A 13,233-nucleotide genomic window follows, 5' to 3' on the forward strand; every position below is an offset into this window, starting at 1 on the left:
GAGAACCTGAATCAGGCTCAAAGCTTGGAAACAGGGCCAAACGATTGTCTTCACAGCCAGCCTCGAAGGTGACCTCGAAAGAAGAAAGGGGCGGTTTAACGTCTGGGTCAGTAAGTTCGTGGGTACCTGGAGTCCCAGATTGGTTTGTGATGCAAAACAAACCTAGGGAAATGCCTTCCCAAAGGAATTTTGGAAATCAAAGTAGGATGGTTAAGCCTCCTTTGGTGGCCCCCAACAACTGGGTATTGCTGAAACACCCAAGAACGAGGGAACCAGATATAGTCCCCGTTATTTCCAGATCACAAAGGAGAAAAATTCAGCGTAGGTACACCCAATACCAGAGAAACCTGAAAGAAAGTGGAGAGAGTTCTTCGATGATCCAGACTGGAGAAGAGAAGAATCAAAAGTCAGACCGTAATTCAAAACCAGTTACACAAAACAAGGTGGATCGCAGCAGAGAACAGTTGGCCAAGGTTCATTCTGAACTAAAGGCCAGAGAGAAGGAAAGTCTAGCAGAGATGGAGAAAGCTCTGATGAAGAGTGGTAGCGAAATGGAAGAAGATATTGGTGTAAGCCAGAAGAAAGAAATGGTGGAAGAAGAAATGTTCGAAGCCTTCATGGCTGAGCAAACATTTCTGGTTGGAAAGCCAGCTGAGGAAAATCATTCGAAGGGACCCGTTAGCAATGAAATACCAGAATGCATCATGCAGGATGTTTATGAGGAAATTGACCAAGGTGACCAAGAGGGGAAACAGGTACAGCCAGCCATCCAGTTTGGCTCGTTTCCCCCGGTATCAGTGAACATGGTACATATACTACCACAGGAATTCCAAGCTGGAGATGAGAATCAAGAGGGGCAGGAAGCTGATCCAATTCCGATCTCTAGTGAAGATTCACAAGCGAGTATGGTGCAAGATAATTTCGAAATGGTTACCCTAATGGAAGCTGAATATGATAGCGAGGAAGTGGTAAGCATTAACCTCTCGTATCCATTCGAATATTCCTCGAATTCCATGACGCAGCATGTTAAGCCTTTGTACATTAAGGCCTTCTTCGATGGGGTTCAGTTAAACCGAGTCTTGGTGGATAATGGAGCGGCGGTGAACTTATTACCGAAATCCTCTTTGAAGAAATTAGGAAAGAGGAATCCAGGTTGATCCCAACTAGTACAACCATCGCTGGTTTTGCTGGAGACAAGCAGATGGCCCAGGGAATTCTACCCATCAACCTGAGTGTGGGAACCAAGGACTGCATGACAGCGTTTTTCGTCATCGATAGCAATGCGAAGTACAATGCTTTACTTGGTAGAGATTGGATCCACACTAATAAATGTGTGCGTTCCTCTTTGCATCAAAAAATGATAATAGCTCTAGGCAATGGGAAGACGGAGGAAATTAATGCAGATCCTCAACCTTTCATAACCTGTGCTGATTTCGCAGAAGCCAAGTTGTATATTGATGGCGTGGCACCGCTCAGTATACTGATGGAATTCGATGGTTCAGCCGAAGAAATGGCTGATAAGGAAGTAGCACACCTGAAGCATTTAGTCCAGGAGAGTGCTGGTGAAAAGCTAAAGGTTAAAGAAGACAATGATGCCTGGTTATAGGCAGCAAGATGAAGCACCAGAAGCCAGGTCTTTGGCTTTAATCAAATTTTCAATATTGGATATAAAGTCAATAGTCCAGAAAGTTCGAGAGCAGGAGAAAGAAGTCATGATGATTGGCTGCAAGCGTGAGCAGCAACAAGCCAGAGTTTTGACTCTTGATAAATACTGTGCATTGGACATAGAAACAAGAGTCCAAGAAATACAGGAAGAAGAAACCTTTTGGACAGATTTTGTCCATGAGGAGGAGAATAAAGAGGAGGAATCAAAGAGCCTGGAAGCAGAACACAGCAAGGAGATTCCTGCGAAGTCAGAGAAGATCAAAGAAGGGGTTCCAGTAGGTACTCAGATACAAGACCCCTTAGAAGAAATAAATTTAGGGGAAGATTCTGTACAACAACCCATTTATATAAGTGCTTGGTTGAGTTCTCTTGATAGAGACCAGTTATTGGTTATTCTGAGCAGATATAAAGATTGTTTTGCGTGGTCATACAATGAACTACCAGGATTGGATAGGTTATTAGTGGAACATAGGCTTCCCATGAAGCCTAACTTCAAACCATACAAACAAAAACCAAGAAGAATGGGTTCAGAGGTGATCCAGAAAGTCAAGGAAGAAATTCTTAGATTACTCAAGGCAGGCTTTATCAGAACAGCCAGGTATGTTGAGTGTCTATCTAATATTGTACCTGTAGTCAAGAAAAATGGCAAAATGAGAGTATGCATTGATTTTAGAAACCTAAATCTGGCAACTCCAAAAGATGAATATCCTATGCCTATAGTAGATCTGTTGGTGGATAGCTCAGCAGGACATCACATTTTATTAATGATGGATGGACACTCAGGCTATAACCAAATCTGCATTGCGGAGGAAGATGTTCACAAGACAGCATTTAGATGCCCTGGGAATATTGGGACCTTCGAATGGGTTAAAATGCCGTTTGGCCTGAAGAATGCTGGGGCCACATATCAGAGGGCTATGAACACTATCTTTTATGACCTTATTGGTGGGTACTTAGAATGTTATATTGACGACATTGTGGTTAAATCCCAATCCATGGAGGAACATTTGTTTCACCTAGAGGCAGCCTTTGAAAGAATGAGAAGGTTCAAATTGAAGCTTAATCCTCTTAAGTGTGCTTTTGGCGTATCATCTGGAAACTTCTAAGGCTATGTAGTACACAAGAAAGGAATACAGATCGACCAGAATAAAGCTAAAGCCATCATTGAAGCCAGACCTCCATCGAGTAAGAAAGAATTACAAAAGTTCCTTGGTCAGGTTAATTTTCTTCGAAGATTCATTTCTAACACTGCAGGGAAAACTAAAATTTTTTCTTCTTTATTAAGGCTGAAGGATGAAGAAGAATTTGTGTGGACAACGGAGCATCAAAGTGCTTTCGATGGAATCAAAGCCTACTTGGCCAACCTTCCAGTACTGATGCCACCAAATGACGTTAAGCCTTTGAAGTTGTACATAGCCGCAACAGAAGATTCATTGGGAGCTTTCTTAGTCCAAGACAATGAGGAAGGCAAGGAGCAAGCTGTTTATTACCTTAGTAAGTTTTTAAATTCGTGCGAATGTAAATTTTCGGTTGTAGAAAAGCTTTGCCTTGCATTGTATTTTGCTGTAATGAAATTAAGATATTACCTTTTGCCTACAACTGTCTTGGTAATTTCAACCACAGATTTGGTTAAGTACATGTTATCTAGACCTATGTTGAGGGGAAGAATTGGCAAATGGGTATTAGCCCTGTCAGAATTTCATTTAGAATATGTGCCCCAAAGGGCAGTAAAAGGACAAGTTTTAGCCAATTTTTTGGCAGACCATCCATCTCAAACAGAGAGTCAAGAAATAATGGAACTCAGTATGGCTAGTGTTGAGCCATGGCAAATGTGGTTCGATGGATCGAAAGCCAATGGCCTAATTGGAATTGGTTTAGTAATCAAGTCACCACAAGGAATTAAAACCACACATGGTTTCAGAATAGATGAAACTGCTTGTTCTAATAATCAAGCTGAATATGAAGCTTTGATAGTAGGATTGGAAATTCTTATTGGATTACAAGTACATGCAGTTGACATATTTGGAGATTCCCAATTGGTCGTTAACCAAGTAAAAGGGATTTTCAAGTGTCAAAGTATAAGTATGCTGCCATATTATGTCGTCGCATTACATTTGCTCTCTCAATTTGAAATAGTAAATGTAACTTATGTCCCGAGATTCTTGAATAATAGAGCTAACGATGTGGCGCAGAAAGCTTCGAATTTCAAGAGTAAAGATGGTACCCATTGGGATGTAAGCCAAACGACATACCAAAAACCTATACCTCCTTTAAGTAAAAGGAACATGGCCCTGGAAATCAACTATAATGATCTGCAGGAACAGGATTGGAGACATCCAATAATACAATACTTGGCTGGCCCATCCTCGAAAGCCAGCAGAAGAGTTAAATTGCAATCTGTGCAATATATCATATACAACAATGATCTCTACAAAAGAGGGGGAGATGGTCCATTGTTAGAATGTTTAGGGCCAAAAGAAGCATTAATAGTTATGGCTGAAGTTCACGAAGGTATCTGTGGTGCACATCAGCCTGGTGTAAAAATGAGATGGCTGCTTCGAAGACATTCCCATTATTGGCCGACTATCCTTAAAGATTGCATAGAATATGCAAAGGGCTGCCAGGCATGTCAAAAGCATGGTACAATAAGGCATGTGCCCATAACTGATCTACATGCAGTAGTAAAGCCTTGGCCATTTAGAGGATGGGCCATGGATATGATAGGAAAAATACACCCTCCTTCTTCGAAGCATCATTGTTTTATTTTGGTGGCTACTGATTATTTCACCAAATGGGTCGAAGCCAAACCATATAAAGCTGTAGATCAGACGGAGGTTATTGGGTTCATTAAAGATTTGATCCATAGATTTGGCATCCCACAAACGATAACGGTCGATAATGGGACCGTTTTTGATGGGAAAATGGTAAAGTCTTTTGTGGCTGAGTTCGGGATTAGCCTTGTGAATTCCACTCCATATTACGCACAAGCCAATGGTCAAGCTGAGTCATCTAACAAGTCCTTAAAAAAGGGAATACAAAAGGTTGTGGAAGATAATCCGAGAGATTGGCACAACTTATTGTTAGATGTATTGTGGGCTTATAGAACTTCCCCAAGGTCAAGCACAGGAGTCACTCCTTATGCCTTAGTTTATGGGCATGATGCAGTGTTACCAGTGGAGATCAATGTTAAATCCTTAAGGGTAAGATGCCAAGACCAGTTGCATCCTGAGCAGTACTATCAAAGTATGTGCTTGGAATTAGAAGATATAGATGAAGCTAGAATTTTGGCATTAAATAGCATTCTCTTTCAGAAGAAGAAAGCAGCCAAAAATTATAACAAGAAAGTCAAACACATTGGCTTCGATGAAGATGATTTGGTGTGGAAGACAATACTCCCAATAGGGATTAGAAGCCATAGATTTGGCAAATGGTCACCTAACTGGGAAGGACCATATCAAATTCATAGAGTTTTGCCTTTTGGGGCATATCATTTGAAAGATCTGAGTGGTTATGTGCATCCCAAAAAGATTAATGGCAGATATTTAAAACCTTATTTTCCAACTATTTGGGAAACACAGGGAATAAAATAAACAGTGAGTACAAAAACATAAAATAGTAAACAAGGAAATGTTTTATAAAGAGTCAAGTACATTGTGTCACAAGTTGGCCCAAAAATCATTACAATGTTTTAGCTGTTTTTGTACAACAGATTTCCTATTGGTAAACGACGAAAACAGTTGAATAGCTGCAGTCATATCTTTCTTTTGATCAGCCAGTCCTTGATTGGTGATTTGCAGTTTGAGGTCAGTTCGGAGTAAGGCTTGATTCACTGCAGAAAGCTCCTCTTTGAGTTGAGCTTTCCTCTCCAGCAGTTGAGTTCGGAAGTGAGAGGCAGAGGAGTGTTGTTCCTTAAGCGTCGATACTTCAGTATGCACTTGAGAAACAAAACTTTGATCTCTGACCAATTTCTCATTTGCGGCCTTGGCAGCATGACAGATGCTGATGTAAAAATCGATGGTAGCTGCTGCCTGGGATAGGTGGTCAGAGACATCCATACCAGACTGCTCAGCAAGTTTGCAGCATTGAAGAAACCCATTTTTTATTGTAGGCCTTTGTAGAGCCTCGAAGGGAATCCTCGAAAAAGAAATTAGCAGGTCTAGACAGGTGTCCAAGTCTATCGAAGGCACAAAAGGTTGGCTGCTGGAGGAAGGAGAGCTCTCAAAAATTTCCAGCAAAGAATCAGCTAAAACTAATGGCTCAGTCTCCTCATCGAATGTCGGAGAAGTAGAAGTGATGTTAAAAAGACTAGCTAATCTTGCTTCAAAAATATCAATCTCGTCAGTAGACATGAGGGGAGCAGAGAGAGTTGCCATGGGAGACACAGAAGATTGCATAGCAATAGGAGAAATGGGTGGAGCATCTTTGATGGTCTCCATGGTCCTGGTCACCAATGAATCAAGAGAAGGAGGGCTGGAGCTAGGTAAAGGTGGTGAGTCACAAATTGGAGAGCTGTCAGCACTCACCAAAGACAAGGTAGCACTTGGAGTCTCCTTGGAAGGAGAGAGAGGAGCAAGATTCGGTAAAGAAGTAAATTGGGGAAAGTCAAGAGTCAAGTAAGAAAGAGAGGGGGCCAAACCAAGAGGAAAAGGTGCAGGAATGCTTGGCCTCAGGAAAAGTGTAGAAAATATAGACCCTAAAAATGGAAGTATGGTCTGAGTAGTCCCTACATCCTGCATCTGATCTACCTCGAATGAAATTGAGAGAGGTCTCATCGGAAAGATGAACTCAGGAGTTGCCGCTGTAAAAGGAAGAAATGTAAGGCAATGTTAAACCTCGACACCAAAGGTTAATAGAGGAAAAAATCGCAGAAGCATAAAATTACCTGCTCCAGAAGTATCAGCAATAATGGGGGAACTGCGAAGGGTGTAATCTCTGGTAGTCTGTTGCCTTCTTACAGTTTCCCTTTGTAATATGTCAGCAGCAGCAAGTTCATCTCTCAGAAACTGTTGCTGCCGTCTCTTCTCAGCTCTCTCAAAGACAATCATGGCTTTAGGATATTCTTGCTCTATTGTCTTGACGGCTGCTTCATGGATGGTATCTTCGACTGAGATAGGAGCGGAAGCAGACATCTTTTTTCTCTTCTCTATGGCTGTGGCGATTGTCTCAGAATCAGAGTCGTCGACCATATCGGAAGGAGAGACAGTCACATTTCTTTTCCTTTTCCTCCGTATTGGCAGGGTCTGCTCTTTCTCGATTTCTTTCTCAACTTTTCCCTCAGGTTCTTCAAGCTGCGATCCATATTCCAAATAGATGAATTCATCTTCTGACTCTCTGGCAGTCACCGAGTCGAATGAAGAGACGATCGCCTTCTTCTTTCTTTTCAAAAATAACTCTTCCTCTTCATCTGATTCTTCCTTTTCTTTCCCTTGAATATTGGATGTTCCCTTCTCAAGTTCAAAGAGGCTCCTCTTCTTTTGTGATTGACCACCTCCACAAAAGATGAATTAAAGATAAGGCAAAATGCATTATGAAAGACAAAAGGATAAGAGACAAGGGTATACCTTTCTTCGAGGCAGCCCGGGTGACTCTGGGAGGAATTGAAGCAGCAGGAGCAGCATGTGCTAATTCTGAAACAGTGGAAGAAGTGACCTCCCCAGTTTCTTTGGGCTTGATCACATCTAACACTGTTAGTAGGCTTAAAGGTGGAATGGCCAAATAAATCTCCATGTTAGTCACCCACCAGTTTTGGTACCTCTTCAACACGGTACCTTGAGGAATGAAAGGGGTGTATTCAAAGGTGGCTACGTCATCTACAAATTTCAAAGTTGTCTCTTCTAGCCTGGATTTCCTAACTTTCAAATCCCTTCTGGTAAGGCTAAGATTTGTATTGCTACAGAGAGGTATTGGGACTCCTTGTGTGAAGCCAAATTGTCTAGCAAACTGGGCTGGACAGTAAGGTTCGGCAATGCATTTGTAGGCTTTCGGGTTCAAAGTCCCGATGAATAACTCTCTGGGAATCAGAATGGAAGCCCATATATCCTTGTGAATAAGTGAAGTACAGGATTGGTCACTTAGAAAATTCCTCAACCAAGATGGACCAATGGAAGGTTCGAAGGGACGAAAGCGGTAAGTAGGAAGGGAGGCTGGAAGCTGGTGAAAGAAAAAGAAGTAGAAAGCAAAGGTAGAAGGGTAAAGTGAAGCATTGGCTATCCTTATGCCATGAGTAAGAGGGTTTGGCTCGGAAAATTTAAGGCATTTGGATTGTAATTCAGTAAAATAGGCGAAAAGCCAAAACTGAAGGATCCAGAATGGCCCCCCTTGATTAGCATCTAAGGGTTTCTCACAAAAAAGGGAGCAGACTCTATATACATGCCCTAGAACATGTGGGGCTAAGGCTACCTTTTTCTGTAAAACAAAGGCTTTGGCAAGAGGGGCAAATTCAGGCATAATTCTCTGAGAGGAAGTGCGAAAAAGGAATTTACAAAGCCAATACAATAAGAAAGAAAAAAATTCCCTATCAGTCACAGGGCCCTGTCTTTTATTCTCAGCCCTAGCGAAATCACTATAAGATGAGTTAAGGGAGGGGAGAGAGAAAGGGACTGCTAAATCAGGATAATCTGGTCCAAAAGGAGTGCCAATAGGAGATAGTCCCAGTAAATGGCAAATATCAAGAACAGTAGGGGCCATCATCCCACATCTAAATTGGAAAAAGTTAAGACAGGATTCCAAAAACATAGAGCAGCGGGAACAAGGAAAGGGTCTTCTGAAATAGTTACCCTAGACAGTCTGAGAGCATCGAGAAGGCAGAGTTCTTGAAAGTCCAGGGTCCTAACAGGAATAACCCGATCATACCACTCTTGCCACTCTGGTCTCACCATGGGCCAGCATCGGTGGGGCCGATTTACCCTCCAGTTCCTCCAGTCAAGACCACCTTCATAGAGAAGACATTGGTTTTCCAGTCGGGGATACAGGGCTGGGAGTTCAGTGAGGACCTCTTTGAATATGGGCCCGAGCACATAGTCTGACTGCATATGGCGACGAGGGACAAAGATGCGTCCATCAATAGCGCTCTTCTCCCCAGCTTTGTACTTTTCGCATTCCGCATCAATAATCCTCTTCAGGGCCACAGATGGGCTCATACGCTCTACGAATGATACTGAAGGAGAAGCCATTGACGGTACGCTTTTCTTCGGGAAAAGAAGTAGAGAGAAGCCGACGATCGGTAATAAGAGGGGTTTGTGCGATTAGAAGAGCAGGTGATTTCAGAACACAAAACAAAAGGGTTTTTAAAGCCCTCGTATTTGAAAATATATTACATGAGCTGTTGAATATTAAAAGTACGAGTACAAAAGCTTCCTTCAACATTGATGCTTTTGGAGGGAAAAACAAAGCCCGGTTGTTAAGGCTAGCTTCGAAGTAAGATATTTTGCTTCGAAGCCGAGTCAAACGGCTTCGAAAACAGAGAAGCCAGCTTCGAAGTGGGTTGCCCTACCCAAAAAATAAAAATACTCGAGTATTTACTTTAAAAGGGCTTAAAGACCTGTTTTTAGAGTTTTTAACAAAGATAATGTCCTTCGAAGCAAAACTTGAGTTTCTTTAACAAAGGTAATGTCCTTCGAAGCAAAACTTTGAGTTTCTTTAAGGATGGGATTTGGTGTTCGAAACATCAAAAGCAATAATGACAATGACTAGATGTTGACTATGGTCAAAACAGGTTTTGAATGTAAGATTGCTAGATTCGAAGCACTGTTTCCAATTGAAAATCAGCCAAAACTCTATTCCACAAATTGGAAAGGTTACAATTGGCTCATTTAGCGTTTTATTTAAAACAATTAAGTCCAAATTCAAAGGATGAAATTGTTCGAAGTTCGAAGTTCTGAGTTGACTTTTAAAACACAAGTAAAAATACAAGTGAAGACAGGGTCAAACAAAGACAAATTTTGTTTATATTAAGATCAGAGCGATTACATCAGCTGACCCTATCTCGGTATAAACTCGAGCTCATAAAAATAAGGAATGGAATAAATAACAAGATCATGAAATTTAGTCCAACAATGATCAATGAACTTTTGTTCTTTCCTTATTCTATCTTCTAAATTTTCTAGCATTAGCTGCATAAGTTGATGTGCTCTCACTTCATAGTAGAGCTCTTCAGCCTTTATTTCGAAGGCCACCTCTCTTAACCCTTGTTCCAATTCATCAATGTCTAAGTCATCCCAATACACAGAATCTTTATTCTTGAAATCATTGAATTCTTCAATAAAGTTCTCTGCTTCGTACTGAGCATGAATTCGAAGGGACGAAAGTTGGTCTAAAGATTGTGTAGTAGCCATAGAATTGCGATGCCAGTGAAGAAGTAATGGAAGTTGGTCCAGAAACATATGAAGTTCTGCCTGAGCAAGGGGATTGAGGACATGGCCCCTAGTCATGATGTCACAAGCCCATCGAAGGTTCTTGAGAGGGACTTCGTCCTCGAGAACATTAAAGGGCAAGTGAGAGAAGGCTGCAAGCAGAAGTTGAGCCTGTTTCCGCTCAACTGGGGTAGGAGAAGGCAGAGGTTTATAAGGTGGAAAGACATTCTCCGTGGATAGGGCAATCTTCAATTTTTCTGTCCAGGAAAGAATTGGTAGGGGAGAATCAATTTCGGGAGACGAAAAAGAAGGTGTGGACGCTTCTGTTTTCGAGGATGATACGGGAGCAGAAGGAACAAAGGCATTAATATAATCGAGCCAGTCAGAAGAACAGATCTTCGCCTTCTGAGTTAAGAATGATGGGTTATACCCTTGTGCTTCTTCTGGGCGAGGAGCAGAGTGCATTATCTTTGTGAGCATGGAAGAGGTATACCATGCTACAAGAAGATTCTCCTCCAGACTACGCCGATGGTCAATGGGCACATAAGGATAAACAACTGAACTTCGAGCATAGGAGGGAAACTCTAAAGGGTCAGTGAACTCAACAAAATGGTGGTTGATTCGCTCCTTTAAATCATAAGTCTCAGGTACTGACCAGCTTGTCCAGTCAGAACCTCCAGAAGAGGAAGAAGTTGCAGCTTTATCCCATACAGAAATTTGCGAAGAAGAGTTGCTCAAATCTATGTTTGCAATTTTACGAATCAGAGGTTTGAGAGCAGATTGTTCGAACTGTAAAGGTAGGTCAGAGGGGAAAATTCTTATGTCTTTGTTTGTAGCCTTCTGGATCGAAGGATTAAGAGCAATGTGTTCGTAATCCAAAGGTCGGTAATTTGCAAAGGCGTCCATGACCTGAATATAGAAAGGTGGGTAAAGGTGGCTAATAAATGCATGCTTTCGACGAGGAATAACATCGACATATGACTCTTCGTATGCTTCATCATTGGAGGAAAGGATTAATTTGGCCATGAAATATATCAGTCTGTTCGAATAATAAGACAGTGGAAGTACTTAAAGGATCAAGGCGAGAGTATTAATACAGATGGTGTGCGACAGTTGCATTTCTGGGAAGATGCAAAACCCATGCACGTTCTAAAACGTGGGAAAAGGGACTCTGATCCACTAATATCACCAAGTCTTGGGTATATTAGTGCGGGGGGTAATGTTGGCTACACATTTTGTACTAAGCCAGTGACAATTCGACACGTGGCAAAGTGAGGGTAATATGGGGAGACCAGGTAGGTCTTCGATCCTGATCATACACGTGGCAATTAATATTGATCGTTATAAGATCTGAGTAGTAGCGGATCAACGAAGAGATGTACAGTGACGTGGCTTCAACGGTTGCTCACATTCAAATTCGAATATAAGGGGGAAGCCTAACTGCAAGTGAAGGCGTAGTGGAGCTACTTATAAGGTAGCATGATCAGCGATTACGAAGGAGCAGTTCGACGGTTTGAAGTACAATTCGATGGTTATCTTCGGAAAGTATAAATAGCAGGAAGGACTTCAGAGAAAGGGGGCGAGAAAAGATCAAAAGAATTACTTTACATATTCCAGTGTTATTTCCTGTCCTTTATATTTTTGTACTTTAAGTTCCTGCGCTGCACTTCATTTGTAGGAGTAGTTTTCGAGTATATTGCCGCTGTAATTCTCTACGGAACTAAGATCATTGTAAGTTTTTCATACTAATGAAATATTTCAGTTTATTTAACTGTTCTTATACTCAAGTTTTCTGAAGTCAAATTACCAGTAAGCCATCATTAAAAGTCCTCTTTATTGAGGCCGAAAGAACCATAACACAATCGTCTAAATAATTGTTTGACAATTACAATTCTGTAAGGACTGATTGATCCTTACTGGCACGCTCATAATTACGAAAGTAACCTTCGAAAGCCAAAAAACCAACAGATATATATATATATATATATATTTTATGGTTACGACTCAAAAAATCAAAATTATATGTATTTATATTTTTTTGTAATTACAAGGAGGAGGTAGTGTTTCCCTAATTAATAAAGTGGAGTGTTTTTTTTTTTAATAGAAAAGAGTGGAGTGTTTTATTTACACATCTTATTAAAATGTGTCAACAAATTAAAGTAAGGAAAATGCGGGGCACCCCCAGTACGGGACGACCTCCAGTGACCCCCAGCCCATGTGGCTGTGGGTGATTGGTCAGAAAGAAAAAAAAAAAAGAAAAAGAAAATTGACGAATGGCGTTTCGCCACGTTACTGGGAGTCGACCCCCAGTGGAGGTCTGTAGCAGGATTGTTAAAGTAAGAAGGAGAGCGAGAGGGAAAGTAAGAGAGGGAGGGGGATGGGGGACCAGTACTAATGTGCCCTCACATGGGTGGATATCAAAGTGAGTTTTTAATTGGATTATTTTTATAAACCTGGCCCGCCCGAATTAGAAAGGACTTGTTAAAAGGTGCATTTGTTTTTTCTTTGATTCATTTTTTTTTTTGATTCAAATTAAAAGGTGTATTTGTGAGTTGGGACGTAAACGGTTAAATTTGTTCGGTGTTGAGAAACATGTGTACTAATCAATTTTTTGGTTTTAATGATGGAGGAACTGATACATATCACTATGATTTGGTTTTGTTGGTTTAAGGTCCCGTTTGTTTTCGGTATAAGAGGGGAATTGAAATTAGGATAGCTGTAGGTCTCATTTAATGTGTTGTGAGTCTTATTTAATGTGCTGTTTGTTTACAAAGTTAAGGAAAGAACTGCTAAGTCGAAGGACTTAGGATAGGTCTTGCAGATGAGATTCAGATGAGCTTCTAGGACTTGGTATTAGAAAAATAATCCGGCGGATTAGAAATTTTTTATTTTTATTTATTTTTTATTTTATTTTTTACATGTCGGGCATTTTTTTTAACATTAATGTTTATTTTTTGTATTTTTTGTTAAGTAAAAATCATTATTTTATTTATTTTATTTATTTTTGAATTTATTTTTATTTTTTAAAATTTTTTTACATGTTGGGCATTTTTTTTAAAACATTAATGTTTAATGTTTTTGTATTTTTTTATTTGTTTTATTATTTTATATAAAAATAATTTAACAATCCCTATACTAACAACTATCATCAAAACAAACACAATTTCACTTAATTCCTTCACTATCAATCTCTTCCATTCTATCTCTGAAAGCAAAC

The sequence above is a fragment of the Camellia sinensis genome, chromosome 9 (genome assembly GCF_055761805.1).
Source record: "Camellia sinensis isolate YWXY chromosome 9, ASM5576180v1, whole genome shotgun sequence".
Lineage (NCBI taxonomy): Eukaryota > Viridiplantae > Streptophyta > Magnoliopsida > Ericales > Theaceae > Camellia > Camellia sinensis.